The 17,317-nt window shown below is 37.7% G+C and overlaps 1 long non-coding RNA gene across 1 annotated transcript in view; it reads right to left on the bottom strand.

Moving 5' to 3' along the window:
- Positions 1-3,689: 3,689 nt before the first annotated feature.
- LOC147438124 (uncharacterized) overlaps positions 3,690-17,317 on the bottom strand; it is a 225,152-nt gene continuing 211,524 nt past the window's right edge. The window contains exon 4 of the long non-coding RNA XR_015184743.1: positions 3,690-3,887. This is a non-coding gene — a long non-coding RNA (uncharacterized LOC147438124). The remainder of the gene's footprint in view (positions 3,888-17,317) is intronic.

The raw sequence follows: 17,317 nt of genomic DNA, 5'->3' as shown, positions 1-17,317 counted from the left end.
GTGTGCTCACAATATGTGGTGTGGTCTCTACAACTTCTCTAGCATGTGTACTAGTCATAATAGCATGTGATGTGGCTATATGTGTGCATGGTAGCTATGGCGGTGCACTAGTAAGACTCTCTCTCATGCACTCCATATATGCCCTTGTCTCTGCCATGATCTCAGCAAAGGTTTGTCTTGTAGATGGTCTGGATTATGTGAATCCTAGATGTGATCTAACTTGTGCTGGCTATGTAGAGGGTATGGTCATCGGGTCTACTATAGGCTCAACAACACTACTTCAAGAAGGGGAATAGCATAGTCCACACAACAACGTATAAGTAGCCTTGTCGTCAATGCTCCTATAGGTACCCCGCAAGGAACCTAGTGGGGTAGCACTTGTTGTGTCATAGGTTCCTCAAATCTAACTTTCTTCCTCATGTACATCCTCCATTACTCATCAACATACAATGGTCTAGTCTCAAATAGGTCCAAAGATACAGTATGTGGTAGCTCAAAGGTGTTTGGATGCTCCTCATGAAGGGATAACATGACACGCTTTGGAATCTCCTCTATTATGTGTCTATAAGATGCACCAAAACCATCAAGAAGGTAATCTGGCAAGGTCAAGTGAGCTCGGGCTTTAAGAATCTAGAAACTATGTGTCTGATAGTCTATGGGTTGCATCTAGATGTACCTCTACTGAGTGTCTACATGTATGTACATAGGCAATCCGTTTAACTTGCCATGAACCCACAATAATCTATCAAATAGAGCCTCAGGATCCATGTAGCCAAACTCTGTCAATCTATGTCAAATCTAATGTCAAGGAGGTCTATATGCAAGTGCACTCACTATGGTACATAATCTGGTAATCGAAGGCTAGCCAAGTGCTCAGCTAGGATCACTAGGTCTGAAAAAGCTCTAGCAATCATCTCGCAACCCAAGTCTTGGTCAAAAATCAGTCAACGGATCAAATTGGGCTCCAATCTTATGCAAGTGTGTGACCAATGATTGAAATCAAGCTATGTCGATATCACGCATGTAAATGGGCTCTAACTAGTGTAATCTGGTCAATATCAAAGCCATCAACAAATCTCTATAGCAAATCGGAGTCAAAGGTGGTCAGGCGTGGAATCTATTGTCAAATGAGCCAAAATGGAATAATGTGTGTGAAGAGGCTCTAGAGCTCGCAAACTAGTCAAATGCAAACCAAAATTGTAATACTTGTATGAATAGGGTCTATGCATACGATCTGGCTCAAATATGGCTAAATCGTACGTAATTGAGAAAAATCTAGCAACATTTAACTCTTTGGATGTATCTAATTTAAAGTGTGTGTAAGTACACATAAACAGGGCGTGTACGAGGTATGGGAGGAAAAAATGTAAGCTTTTTTTTAGTTTTTGGATTTTAATTTGTTTTAATAAATACAAAAATAAAAAGGAAGTGAATAAAACAAGAAGCAAAACAATAAGAAGTAAAAATTGCTCAAAAGACAAAATCAAAAAATCCAATGCAAATATTTTTTGGTTTTGACAAGTTTTTTTGTTTTTTGGGTTTTTTGTGATTTTTTTTTAAAATGAATATTTCTTTAAAAATATTTTAAAGATTTTTTGTAAATTTTTTTATCTTTTTTTAAATTTAATTAAATTTTCTATATTTTTTGGAATTTCTCTTTTTTTGGAGGATTTTGTGTGAATCTTATTTTTAGAATTTATTTTTGTATTTTTATTTGATTTTTTCGTTCTTTAAATGATTTTTTCGTGTGTGTTTTTTTTTGAATTTTTTATTCAAGTGAAATGAGATAACATGAAATGAGGAGAAGCAAAATAAAATGGAAACTTGTAGAAATGAGGTAAATTAAATAAAACTAACCCTTAAAAAAGAAAAAGTCAACCATAAGAAGAGAAGAAAAGGAGTTGGCACAGCTGGTTTCATCGTAGAGCGAGGAAGGAGGAGGGAGACCGGTGCACACTGCAGTCGCAGAGAGAGAGAGAGAGAGAGAGAGAGAGAGAGAGAGAGAGAGAGAGAGAGAGAGAGAGAGAGAGAGAGAGAGAGAGAGAGAGAGAGAGAGAGAAGGTGGGTTCGTAGGCGGGCAACAAGTAGGTGGAGAAAAAGGGGGAGCTCTAGCTCGGTGCACACACGGAAAAGGGGGGAGGATGCCTTTGGTTCCGAGTAGCCAGACGATGAGAGAGAGAGAGAGAGAGAGAGAGAGAGAGAGAGAGAGAGAGAGAGAGAGAGAGAGAGAGAGAGAGAGGATTACACAAGGGAGGGAGGTGAGGAGGGAGGGAGGGGAAGAGAGAGAGAGAAAAGAAGTAAGGTAAAAAGACGTGTGGAGGCCAAGGGAGGGAGAGGGTAAGAGAGGTACATAGCGAGCAAAGGACATGGTACTGAGATCGAGGGACACGTGCGCATGCTCTGTGTGTGGCGTGTGTGTGTGTGTGACACAATGGGTAGGTAGGGTATTTGCTTGTGTGTGTGTGTGTGTGTGTGTGTTATGTTTTGGTTTTTTTGTTTGTTTTGCTTTTTATTTTTATTTTTTTGAAAATGATTTTTTAGGTGGGAGGTTTTTTTTCTAAGTGTTTTTTTTTAAACAAAAGAAGATAAAATAGAAATCAAAAGAAAAAAGCTCAAACTAAAATTAACGCCAAAAAATAAGAAAAATAGGTGAAAAAATAGAAAGATAGGCAAAAAAATTGACCAAAAAGAAAAAGAAAAAAGAGAGGGTAGTGATGGAGTGTTGTGGTGTGTGTGTGTGTGTAATTTTTATAAAGAAATCAAAAATTACAAATAGTGCAAAAAGTTAAAAAATGTATCCGAGACTCAAAAAAATACCAAAATTGGCGAGAAAACTAGAGAAAATTCACGAAGTTGCAAAGCATGCTCCAAATTGATAGTTTGCATCATGTTTTTTCATTTTCATCATGTTTTTTATTTTAAAAATTAGCAATTTTAGACAATAAAATAGCAAAAAGAAATGCTGAAAAGTGCAAAAAATAGCCAAGCAATTACCTTTTTTTAAAGATGCCAAATCAGCTCAATGTGCAGAACGTGACAATGTAATTACATCATCCAATCAATCAATCATCAATATGCCACTCAAATTTGAATCGTTCTGGACCATTTTTTATTGTTTTTGACTCAAATTTGACCCAAAACTTTGTCTAATTAGTGGTCTAATTTTAAAAAAATCACATTGTCCCAACACTACAATCAAATCATCATTTGCAACATCTCATTTTCACATTAATTCAATCATTCAAATCAATTTGAAAATGTATAAATATGCATAATTAACACACTTACAGGCTTACACACACATAATTCTACTGCAATTTTGACAGCATAACATCTTAATTTTCATACTCAAAACCATTTATTGTAAATAATTCAATAACCATAAACATCCGATCGCTTCAAATAAATCAATTGGCATCAATATTGCCATACATTTGCACTCAATTTTGTGCACTTTGCCTACACATAGGTACACATCAACACACATGAAATTGCAACAATTTTGATGTGCCTAATCCTCAATAAAAACCTACACCTAAATCAAGAATTGAGTGGGTTAGTGCACTGACATTTACGTCAAGAATTGCGTCAAGTTTCAACTCCAAAGACGTGTGTGTGTGTGTGTAGCTATTTTTACTTATATAATAAGACATAAATGAACTTTAACGCTCAAAAGACAGCTGGTTTTAGAAAAAAATCAATCATTAGTACAAAAACAACTCAGTCTTAGAATTATCTTTGTACGTGGCTATAAGAATGAGGTCTCATTGTAGTATACAAATATAATAATGCATCAACGAAGTAATTCCCAAGTAGTAGGAGCAAGTGAATTCATGAACAGTCATTTGCTTCAAGCCAAAAAATTCAAGAAAGGATAGAGTCTTCACCTGCATCCATTCAAACAAGACAACAGATACGTTAGTCTTGAATTTTTTTTCAGGTGTTATTGAACTATATCAGTTGTTATCCATGTCCAACTTACAACTTTTTAACTTTAAAACAGACGTCCAGAGAGTATATGTAATCCAACTTTTAATAAAGTATAAGATGTGTGTATTTTAATTAAATTTGAAAAATCTCTTATCTTTACTAAAAGTAATTCTATGTGAGGTTCCTATAAAGCCCCATTTTTTAGACCTTAAATAGATCATATATATATCATTTTGATCAGGAGGCCACAGCCCCCTCTGATAAAAGTATCTCAAAAAAAATCCCCCAAAAAAAAATTTAAAAAATGTTTTGTAAGTTAAATGTTTAGTTTAAAGCATCGTTTTTCATTTTATCGTCTATCTCCATATAATCATAGTCATTTTGATTTTCAGACATAAACCTTTTGTTTGGTCTAAAAATCTAGACTAGTATTCAGGTCAATAAAATTTACCAAGAACTAATTGAATACTTAGTATTTTATGACACTTGTTATATCAGCCAATAACAAGTTTAACCTACAATAGGATATGGTAAGCACAACCATACTGTCATGATACAAAATCTGTAAAAAGCCAATCAGCTGTGTCAAGAGAGCGACATCCATAATACATTCTTTAAAGTAAGTCGCCAAGAGAATTGATACCTAAAATATGTACAAACTCTAAAAAATACAGTTTATATAGGATTCCATCAGTGGAGGGAGTGATGAGGAAGACCTCTGTGCATAATTCCATTTGAATTTTTCTCGGCTCCTAAAGCACCTGGCTACAAACGGCAGCCGCCATGGCCCTCTACATAGGGGATAGAGTGGGAGAGAAGAGGGGAGAAAAATATCGGCATACTACATGCATGTGCACAAAGATCATTCAGCAGCAGGGTCGTGAGGTAGAGAGGGTAAGAGGACAAGTGTGAACTACTTACTTGATGTGTACTACATTCATTTAATACAGCTAATACGGTATCTCAAAAATGAACGCCAGTTACCCTATTTTGGGGTAGTGTCCCATATTTCATGCACCCTGTGAAGAGTAAAGGACCATGTATGCCGAAAAACATGATCTTGAGAGGCCAATTTTTTTTTAACAAAGTGGTGTAGGAGGGGCTAGTCCGGGGGGGGATGTTGTTTTGAGGGGTTGCGGGGGTGTTTTTAATGTATAAAAATTTCCCAATCCTAAACCAGACCTGGTATAGAGTTGGCCTTTGCACTAGGTTAATATTAGTTGTATAAGTACTTAGGGGGGGGGTGTATGTGTACACTTAGCCATTACTTAACCGTAATTTACCTATACACAACCAATCATAAAAAACTTATAGATGATAATTAGAGAGAATCCCTTAATTACACACTCAAAATCACTCAAATTCACATGAAATTTTAGTAATTTTCTTTTAAAAGAGTGATTTCCAAGCCTCTGATTAGGCACACATATATGTTAAGCACGCAAATTGTTGGTGGATTAGTCACAAATTAGTGATTTATTAGTGATAATGAAGGGGTTTTTAACACCTCAACACTCAATCTTCTCAAAAAAACTCCTCTGACTTAGGCTATCATCCCTGGCAATGGCACCAAATGTTGGCTCCCTTGTAGCATGGCTCCAACGAATCAACAAAATCATCAATCCTTGGATGCCAAGTGACTCAGCTAGGGCATGGAAGCATCACACATGGGTGAGTGTGTGAGAGCCATCATTAAGAAAAGGGTGGGGAAATCATGAGAGTCCATATAGATTAGAGAGAAGAGAGAACCACATTCTTAAGGTCTAGCAAGAAGTTGTGAGGGTAGAAGTTGTATTGTATAAGGTGAGGATGGCCCTGAGCCCCTCAATTAGTTTTGTCTTTTGCGTAGTGTTTGTGCTTAAGTAAAGAGTGTTTCAACATATTGATGAGAGAATATCCGAACCAGATTATCAAAAACAACAACCTCAGAGTTTTGGCAAAGAATGCCCATTATAGTCATATACCATGCTTTTTGAAGGAGATATGTACTCGCAACAAGAAACCTATGTTTACACAAGGATTACCATACTTTGCAACCAATAATGTGAGCAACCAAGGCTAAAAGTTTTTATAAAACATCAATCATATTATGTTGTGCAAAAAAAATAAATGAAAACCAAAACGTCTAGTGCCAAAAAAACCAGTAAAAGAGTACTTTTTTTAATAAAATGCGGACCTAAGAAGCACCATCCTTTTCTACCAGCTCCATGGTTAGACAGTAGGCAATCCGCCAAGAAAACCCTCAAATCTCTCTTTACTCAAACACAAACACAAACACTACGCAAAAGACAAAACTAATTGAGGGGCTCAGGGCCATCCTCACCTTATATAGGATTCCATCAGTGGAGGGAGTGATGAGGAAGACCTGCGTGTATAATTCCATTTGAATTTTTCTCGGCTCCCAAAGCACCTGGCTACAAACGGAAACCGCCATGGCCCTCTACATAAGGGATAGAGTGGGAGAGAAGAGTGGAGAAAAATATCAACATACTGTGTGCAAGTGCACAAAGATCATTCGGCAGTAGGGTCGTGAGGTAGAGAGGGTAAGAGGGCAAGCGTGAACTACTTACTCGATGTGTACTACAGTCATTTAATATAGCTAATACGGTATCTCAAAAATGAACGCCAGTTACCCTATTTTGGGGTAGTGTCCCATATTTCACGCGCCCTGTGAAGGGTAAAGGACCATGTATGCCAAAAAACATGATCTTGAGAGGCCAAAAAAAACTTAACGAAGTGGTGTAGGAGGGGGGGGGATGTTGTTTTGAGGGGTTGGGGGGGTTTTTTAATGTATAAAAATTTCCCACTCCTAAACCAGACCAGGTAGAAATTTGGCCTTTGCACTAGGTTAATATTAGTTGTATAAGTACTTAGGGGTGTGTGTGTGTGTACACTTAGCCATTACTTAACCGCAATTTACCTATACACAACCAATCATAAAAAACTTATAGATGATAATTAGTGAGAATCCCTTAATTACACACTCAAATTCACATGAAATTTTAGTAATTTTCTTTCAAAAGAGTGATTTTCAAGCCTCTAATTAGGCACACATATATGTTAAGCACGCAAATTGTTGGTGGATTAGTCACAAATTAGTGATTTATTAGTGATAATGAAGGGGTTTTTAACACCTAAACACCAATCTTCTAAAAAAAACTCCTCTGTCTTAGGCTACCGTCCCTGGCAATGGCACCAAATGTTGGCTCCCTTGTAGCATAGCTCCAACGGATCAACAAAATCATCAATCCTTGGATGCCAAGTGACTCAGCTACTAGGGCATGGAAGCATCACACATGGGTGAGTGTGTGAGAGCAATCATTAAGAAAAGGGTGGGGAAATCATGAGAGTCCATATAGATTAGAGGGAAGAGAGAACCACATTCTTAAGGTCTAGCAAGAAGTTGTGAGGGTAGAAGCTCTTTCTTCCAAGACCAACACCGGATTTATAAAACTTATACAAAAAGGGGGAAAGGGAAGATTAGTATTGCACACACATTAAACCTTATGTTAATCACACATTTCTCTTCATTGCATTCCCTATTAAAGCTCATAAGCACATCCTAATCATGAGCTCACCCAAGCTTATGGGGTTACAATTAGATCAATGTATGCACAAATCCTAATCTACACATTAATCTTATCGTGCACACAATACCATTATCAAACACATAATAGACAATCAAACCAAACAATTATAGGGCGATTAGTTATTAATACACACAAATCAAGACACTAATACACAACTTGAAGAAAAATCAAAGAGAGAAGCAATAGGATCAACTTCATTGCATGTTTAACTGGTCTATGAAGAGAGTATATGCGGCTCCAAGCCTCCACCTCCATAGGCTCCTTCTTCTTCTTCTCTACTCTAGGTTTTCTCTCAAAATGATCTCTCCTCCTTCACATGACCTACAATTCACTTACATGCCTAGGGTTTTAAAAACAAACGGCCAACCATCCAAGGCACATAAAATAAAATAACAGATACAATCTGGAACTCATAATGAGCTCGTGAATCTATATGTGGTAAATGGAAAATAATGCTCATGAAGAAGAGGTAAACGACTGCTGGTGTTGGATACTGTCAACACCTATGGTAATAGCCAATAATGGTTCTTGTTGAGCTTTCTAGTAGCTCAATTGATATGGTTCTTGTTGAGTTGTTAGTAGCTCAATAATGGTTAAATCCAAAGGCCATCCTCGAATGACTCCATTATTAAGTCTATAGTTCCCAACGGTGTACCTTGAACTTTGTTCATTCCGACCAAGATAATAAATCCCGGTCCCACTTACCCTTTTGCATTGAGCAACTCCAACCTTTCATGGAAAACTTAAGGACCTCTCTTCTTAAGAAAAAAAGAGAAACCAGTAGCCCTCATACCAATGCAACAGGATGTAGCTAATATCATTGCTTGGAGAAAAATTAAAAGTGATAGTAATGAGCATTTCCTTAAGAGAATTCTTAATGAACATCAGGAGAGTACTTGATAGTAATGAGCATTTCCTTAAGACAATTCTTAATAAACATCAGGAGAGTACTTGATTAAAGGTAACAAAATAAACATTATACCTAGTTAGCTTGGCATGAACATAGGGAGAGTACTTGATTGAAGTTAGCAAAATAAACATAATACCTAGTAAGCTTGGCATGAACATTACTTGCAAAAGAGAGAGAGAGAGAGAGAGTTAGAGAAATTAACAATAATTGAGGACTGGATTTACATGGAGCCACCGGTCCCCCCTCCAAAAGGCTTTTGTATAATAGATTCTCCCCTAAAGAGAGACTTGGTACAATTCATTCTTTATGTTCCTTGAGACCTTGTTGATGCTATGAAGATGGTAAGCTTCATGCACCAATATTATGCCTGTAATTAACTTGCAACAATAACATGAACTTGTCCCGAGCCTCAATCCCAAGACTTCAAACACCTTCAAAGGTGGAGAAAGCTAGCAGGGAGTGAGAAAAGGGAAGAGAAGAAGATGTATTATTAAGAGAAAGAAGTGGTCTCCTCACATATTTTACTCTTAGATCATAGAATAACATAGTAATGGAGATGAAGAAGATGATAAGCATTGCTTTGAAGCTTGAGTGTTGGTTGCATTTGCATTCCATAGCCAAGAGGTATTGGTGTAGTCTCTCTACTTCTCAAGTTTGAAGAAGGAGATGGAGTTCTTGCTCAAAACATGAGAGAAAGTGCTTATGTGTGTGAGAATGAGCAAAAAGGAGAGCTCCTCCTTGCCTTGGTGACCCCCTCTCTCCTAGCACTAGCTTCCACCCCATTGGCCCATGCCAAGGCCTAGCCAATCACAGGATTTGGTCGTAACTAGCAATAGAGGTAGCATTTGGACAAGTGTCCCCCTTTACCCTTTTGAGAGAGAGCTTAATTAATTATTTAATTGAATCTAAATTCTCATTGGACCTCCCTAAAGTCCATCCAATAGGATTCAGGCACACTATGAGGGCAACATGGCTAGGGGCTTGACATGTGTTCTTTATGCTTCTTGTGTCTTGGGCATGCCTTGAGTGTGTGTGAGTGTGTTCTTTCTCATCCCCTATTTTTTGGGCTCGCCCCCTCCTATGTAGGGCTCATGTTTGACTTGAAAACCTCAAGCACCTTGGTCATCAAGCACCTCAAGCGCCTTAGTCATTAAACACCTCAAGCACCTTAGTCACTAAGCACCTCAAGCACAAGCCTAGCTTGCCTAAGATCTGTAGTACCTAAAGGTCTTGGGTATAAGGAATTTTAACACTAACCTTTGGAGGTCTTTAATGAAGCCATCCCTAAGGTATTTTAGGCTCCATTATATGTTCATTGTTTTTGGTAGACCATATCCTTTTTGAACCCTTATTGATGTGTAGCCTTCTCTGGCTTTGGTCCCATGCTAAGATAGGTTTAAAAAAACATATCTATATTCTAATTCTTGTTCCCATTCATTTTCCCACATCAAATGATCAATTCAATATGAAAAAATCATTTGGGATAGGTAGATATTAGCTTTTATGACATTACCTCTCTCTTGAAACCATAGTCATCCTCGACTATGAGGTAGAGAAGATAAAGACTAATCATTAGTCCATGGTTTCTTAGCGGGTAGAGGATCCTTTTTACCTTACGACATCATTATAGAATGAATGACTAATGCGTTTGGTGCTTGAGAGACTTAGCTCCCACAAGCATATCTGCTCTGTAGTCCATATCATACTCCTAAAGTAGAGTGATAAATTCTACTTGGTGTTTGTGATACGTCATCTCATCACAACCATGATTCTAAGCATGAATACTACTTAAATTTGTGCACAAGAACTAGTCTTCTAAGACAAAAACATTGTTTATTTAAAAGGCGTTTACATTTTCTTACTCTAATATAGTATTGTAAGCATTGACAAGGTTCATATTATCCTCAAGAAGTGTTCCTCGCATCCATCTAGCATCTTCAAAAGGATAATTTTTGAACTTAATCAGATATCATCGGATAATCTTACCATGCCTTAGTACCTTGTCTTCATATCCATTTGTACTGAAGCACCTCTTATTGATCTTCGATCTCCGGCAGTCCTCAAGTATCGGTTCTCTTGGTGGCTCTCCTTTGTAAGGTTTAAGTAGGCTCACAAAAAAAGCATTGTGTATGAGCCAATGATTGGGTAGCTTTAATTGATAGGCCATCTCATTGACTGATTTAAGGATTTGAAAAGGACCATAGTATCTTTTTGCTAGCTTAGCATAATACTTTTGGTAGCCCGTAGCACTTTTGTGCGTAGTTTGCCTTAGACGAGCCTTAGAGAATTTTAGCAAGACCCAATCATTTTTCTTAACGGCTAAGGTTGTTTGGTGCTTGTCAACAGCAACCTTTTGTCTTTTCTATGAGATGGATATAGCCTCTTTAATCTTTCAAAAAGATTCTTGCAAATCTCGGCCATTGTCATGAACATAAAAGATCTTCCCATGTACTTTAAGTAGCAAGGGACTTTTAGATCTCCACTCTATGATCTTGAAAGGTGCATTTTTTATAGTTCAGTATATACAGTGTTAATGTACACATACTCGACAAGGGGTAGGTACTTCTCCCATTGTGAGTATTGATCTACTTCCATAACATAGGTTTTTAGTAGATCTAGAATCGTAAGGTTTGCTTTTTCACTTTGGCCATCCGTTTGTGGGTGATAGGCCGGGGAGAAATTTAATCTTGGACCTAGATTCTCAAAGAGACTCCTCTAGAAATTACTAGTCATTCTAGGATCTCTACCTGACACTATGGATGTTGCCAATCCATGGTACTTGAAAATCTGAGATATGAAGAGAGTTGTCATTTGATGTGCCTTAATGGTCATTTGATAGGTATAAAATGTGCTTGTTTGCTAAACTTATCGACTATTGTCCATATTCATATATTCCCATGGATAGACTTGGGCAATCCAAAGATAAAATCCATGGATATGCTCTCCCATGGTGAATTAGGAATTGGCAATGGGAAGCAATCCAAGTTGCTTCCCTCTATCATACTTTGTCTTTTGACACACTACACATCTTGAATCATACTCTTGTATGGCTACTTTCATAGTGGGCCAATAGAAGTAGCTCTCTACTCCTTAAAGAGTAGGTTGAATCCATATATGTCCTGCATAAGGAGGAGCATGGGATTTGTACATTACTTTCTCATGAAGTGAGTTAGTAACACATAGCCTATATCCATAGAGGAGATAATCATCCTGCAAGGTGAATAATTCCTCTTTCTTCTCTAAGGCAAGGGCTGAAATGACATCCTTGAAATTGGGGTCAGTAGCATACTCAACTATCATGAAAGATAGATCATTGTGAGTTACTATAGACGTCGCATTTTCCCTTGGTCATCATGATAATGCATCAGCCACCTGATTATGCTTTCCAGCAATGTGAGCAATATGAAATTTAAATTGCAAAAGAAAATTTGTCCACCTCATTTGTTTGTCGGAAAGCTTGGTTTGCGTCATGACGTACTTAAGATTTTGGTGATCCATTCCTAGGATGAATGGAATCCCCCAAAAGATAATGCTTCCATGTGTCAAGGGCATGTAGAACAGCTAGTAGCTCCTTTAAGTATAGGACTAATTATTTTCTCCATTAAACGATTGAATGTGGCCGGAGCATTTGTCAAGCCAAAAGGCATGACAAGATATTCATAAAGACCAAACATTGTGCGAATAGGGGTCTTTACAATATCTTCATTGACTATCCTTATTTGATGATAGCCACTTTTAAGGTCAATATTCATTCTACTCTCTTTATAATTGTCATCCATGCTAGCTAAATTTATATATCTTCTACTTTGTTCTTTGGCAACCTCAAAACTTTACTTGCTACTCTTCTTAACTTTTGAAAAATAGCACTCAAGCAGCCACACCTATGGTTTAGAGACTATTAATTACAAAGAGTATTGGAGAGAGTCTAATAGTGCTCAGCTGATATGGTTCTTGTTGAGCTTTCTAGTAGCTCAATAATGGTTAAACCAAAGGAAAGCCCCGAAAGACTCCATTATCAAGTCTATAGTTCCCAACGGTGTACCTCGAACTTTGTTCATTCCAACTGGGAAAATAAATCCATGTCCCACTTACCCTCTTGCAATGAACAACTCCAGCCTTTTATGAACAACTTAAGGACCTCTCTTCTTAAGCAAGAAAAGAGAAACCAATAGCTATGATACCGATGTAATGGAATATGGCAATGTAATAACATTGATTGTAGCAAAATTAAAGTGACAGTAGCGAGAATTTCCTTAAGAGAATTCTTAATGAACATAGGGAGAGTACTTATTCAAGGTAGCAACAAAAACTTATATCTAGTTAGCTTGGCATGAACAATACTTGCGAGAGAGAGAGAGAGAGAGAGAGAGAGAGAGAGAGAGAGAGAGAGAGAGAGAGAGAGAGAGAGAGAGAAATTGACAACAATCGATTTACTTGGAGCTGGCGGTCTTCCCTCCAAAAGGAAATTGTATTATAGATTTTCCCATAAAGAGAGACTTGGTACAATACATTCTTTGTGTTCCTTGAGACCTTCAAAGGTGGAGAGACTTAGCAGGGAGTGAGGAAAAGGAAGAGAAGAAGATGTATTCTTACAAGAAAGAAGTAGTCTCTTACTCTTAGAGAATAGCATAGACAGTAATGGAGATGAAGACGATGATAAGCATTGCTTTGAAGCTTGACTCTTGGTTGGATTTTCATTCCATAGCCAAGAGGTGTTGGTGTAGCTTCTCTACTTCTCAAGCTTGGAGAAGGAGATGAAGTTCTTGCTCAACACATGATAGGATGTGATTGTGTGTGAGAGAGAATGAGCAAAAAGGAGAGCTCCTTCTTGCCTTGGTCGACCCCCTCTCTCCTAGCACTAGCTTCCACCCCATTGGCCCATGCCAAGGCCTAGCCAATAATAAGCTTTGGTCATGACTAGCAATAGAGGTAGCATTTGGACAAGTGTCCCCATTTTTCCTTTTGAGAGAGAGAGCTTAATGAATTATTTATTTGAATTTAAATTCTCATTTGACCTCCCTAAAGGCCATGCAATAGGATTCAGGCACACTATGAGGGAAACATGGCTAGGGGCTTGCCATGTGTCATTTATGCCTCTTGTGTCTTGGACATGCCTCAAGTGTGTGTGAGTGTGTTCTCTCTCATCCCCTAATTTTAGGGCTCGCCCCCTCCTATGTAGGGCTCATGTTTGACTTGAAAACCTCAAGCACATTGGTCATCAAAGCACCTTAGTCATTAAGCACCTCAAGCACCTTAGTTACTAAGCACCTCAAGCATATGCCTAACTCGCCTAAGGTCTAAAGTACTTCAAGGTCCTCGGTCTAAGGACTTTTAACACTAACCTTTGGAGGTCTTTAATGAAGCTAACCCTAAGGTCTTTTAGGCTCCATTATATGCTCATTGCTCTTTGGTAGGCCATCTCCTTTTTGTACCCTTATTGATGTGTAGCCTTCTCTGGCTTTGGTCCCGTGCTAAGATAGGTCTAAAAGCACATATCTATATTCTAACTCTTATTTCAAATCATTCTCCCACACTAAATGATCAGTTTAATGTGAGGAAATCATTTGGGATAGGTAGATATTAGATTTTTATGACATTTATTTTCTTAGCAAAAAGTCTCATTGTAGGTGTATGGTCGTTGTCTACTCCGCTTAGCATCATCTCTCATAGGAATAGTATGCTAACATATTTCAAGATCCACTTCCTTGAGATCTTTGTAGGACCAACAAGAAAAAACATCCCTACAGTCCTTTAACATTTGAATGAGAATTTCTTCCTCCTCTAGAGAAAAATCTGTAGCTATGTATGTTGTCTTCGAGCCCTCTCTTGTCTCTGTGAGGTCAATACGTTTGGCGTTAATAGGTCCCTCATAGGATTTCCTAGTTCTTTTGGCTGACATAAAGACTACTTTGCTTTGTGCTCAGTTTTAGCCATTAAAGATTCTCTGCTCTTAGCCTCGTCACGTTTGCTCAATTTTATTTTATTTTTGTCCATTGACCCACGTTTTTCATGACTGGATATCTCCTTGTTATTTTGTCCTTGATGCAATCGGATGCATCTATCATCACCAAGAATTGAGTTTTGTTCTCCATTGCTAGTTTTGACTATTTCCTTTTTATGTTGTTTTCTCATTTTTTGCAATATGTTGTTGGCGTCTACAATGCTGATTTGAAAAGTCAAAAAAAAATTCTTCTTTTCCCATGAGTAGAAATTTGGAGCTTACATGTTTTTTTAAAAAAAAAATCCTCCGTTGTGAGTGTCTCCTTCTCTGATTCATCTGTGGCATCATAATAATGATTTAAACAAATGTCTTGCTCCTTTATCAATTCAATAGTTATCATCTTAATAGGAACTATTTCATTATCCTCCTCATCACAAAAGTAGGATGGTGTGGACTCATTAAGGCATACATCCATAAGAGCCAGAATTTGAGTCCACTCAAATGGATCAAACAGATGTTCAAAAAAGGATTCAGGTACGTACTTGGCATTGTTTTCCTCTCAATCTAATATGCAATCCTCCCTTCATAAACTACCACACTCAAAAGCTCCACACATCCAAATTGGAGTGTCTTTACGTATCCATATTATCAGTTTAGTTTTTGTTGAGGTTTTCAAATCCAACTCCAAGATTGGTGTCCTCAAAACATCCTTGTACGAATGATTCTTCAAATTTACCCGAGTAATTGATACAACTTGTTTCAGGTAAAGATAATCATTTCCCCAATTTTATATCAATTGTATCTATCTCATGAAAGGTCTTCCTAGGATGATTTCATGATTGAGTTTTTTCCCAAAATCTACAATGGCAAAAGTGTGCTGGTAGTCAATTCCTAAGGAGTTGACTATCATATTTTCCAATAATCCCATCGGTTTCTCAATATGCCCATCTACCACAGTTGCCATTTCATTTGTGTTTGTCTAATTGTTGGTTTTCCCTAGGCTTCCCAAATAGCTTTTGTTGCTATGGCAATGCCTGCTCCACTATCCAAAATAGCCATGGTCATTACATCATTGTTGGAAGGGTTGTGTTTTATTTGTTCTCCTCACTGCAATCCCCCACTTTGTCCATGGATACGGATTTGATAATTTTAGTCCACAATTTCTCTTCTTGCAATTCTTTTAGGTTTTCTTGGGTTATCTCCTTTAAGCCATCTTTTCCATGGTGAATTGCAAATCCTTCCATAGATGTGGTTGTATCTTAAGCAGTTCACCCAATGTGATTGTGCATTGGATAGGAGTCAACATAATTGACTGCAAATTCACCACATCCAAAGTTTGCTTTGGTCTATTTAATTTTATCATTTTACACACCAATGGTTTTTCCTCGTTTTCACCTAGGTAGAAAGGTAGTGTCTGCAATGTTGAAGATTTTCATAAGCTTGATTGCTTTGATCCCCAATCTCCATACAAAGATTGTTCATTGAGTTCCATGGGTTGTTGATCTAGCCAGACTTCTTCAGTTGGAGCTGATTTCAGAGTGAGGCTCCCATCTTTTGCTTCCCAAACTCATTCGCAGAGGCGGTTTGGCCAATCTTCCTTAACTTTGGCAACTCCATATAGCCCCTCCTCACTGTCTCAAACTATTATCTCATGTGTATCAATGTCTGCTAGAGTTTTTCTCAACTTCTTATCACCCTATGTTTGTCCTTTGTTCGATCTAATCTCAAATTCTGCTAGTTTTTTCTTATGATTTCTAATTGAGGCTCTTATTTATCCAACATGGACTGCATGATTTGCACTAATTGTTTGTATGCTTCAAGTTTGGCGGCTTCCATGTCAAGTGTTGGGTTGTTCTTCCAATTTGTTTCTAATGTCTAACCCACTTTCAATCCCGCTTGGAAAGATTCAAAGGCTGCATTGATTGGTTCATATATTTTGTCTACCAATATAGATCTTTTTTATCTTGGGTTTGTTTCTTGATAGCAATATGTATGTCATTTCTTCCACCTTCTTTTACACTTTCTCTTCCATCTTCCTTTGTTGCTTTTGTCTTCTAAGATCGTACCATTTGCATTGTTCTTTTATGGAGCCTTTGATGATTTGTTGGGCGCATCTGACCCACTTGCATTTGTTTGTCTATTCCCCTTAGAATGAGCCCTAGTAACTACCTAAATTAGAGACGTGGATTCCCCTTCTAATAAGCTACTTTGTACAACTTGAACTATAGTTAGGATTTCTTTCCCTTTTTTGTTGGATTCCTAGGACAATCTTCTGGAAAATGTCATCCCTTACAACGACTACACTCCACACAATATGCCTCTATTGGTTTAACATTCTTGTTTGGCTTAGAATAGTCATTTTTCCATGGTCATCTGCCATGTAGTTATGGAAATTCTCGTTTCTTGGCTTCATTCTTGTTGTTTCTTCTTTGTATCCACATCAAATCCCTACTCTCTCTCTCTCTCTCTCTCTCTCTCTCTCTCACACACACACACACACACACACACACACACACACACACACACACACCAATTTTGATATAATGTGCTTGGTCAGAACTAATGTCTTTTGAGCATGTTCTTCTTCAATGGAAGAATCTTTGAAAGGAATCCTGGAGCGAAATTCTCCCTTTGCAAATAGAATCGACAAGGATGTCTATGCAAAGGTATTAGTTGTGGAGAAAAGTTTATAGGGCTTTCCATTGGCTGGATTATGTCTCCACTCCCATGTAGAGGGTTTATGTCTCCACTCTCGTTTTTGTTTATGTAAATGGATGAAGGTTTCCCTTGTCAATGTAAACGAAAGGATTTCCTTGATGAGCATAAAATCTTATCAGTGAGGAAGTATGAATGAATAATCTAGCAAGAGTATTAAAGAAGATACTACGCACAAAAACAAACACAAATTGATGATCTTAAAGATGTATACCTTCAAGCAAGGAACGT

The sequence above is a fragment of the Adiantum capillus-veneris genome, chromosome 17, assembly GCF_014529385.1.
Source record: "Adiantum capillus-veneris isolate H3 chromosome 17, ASM1452938v2, whole genome shotgun sequence".
Taxonomy (NCBI): Eukaryota; Viridiplantae; Streptophyta; class Polypodiopsida; order Polypodiales; family Pteridaceae; genus Adiantum; species Adiantum capillus-veneris.
Note: the sequence above shows the minus strand (reverse complement) of the source record. Positions and strands in the feature narration are given on the sequence as shown.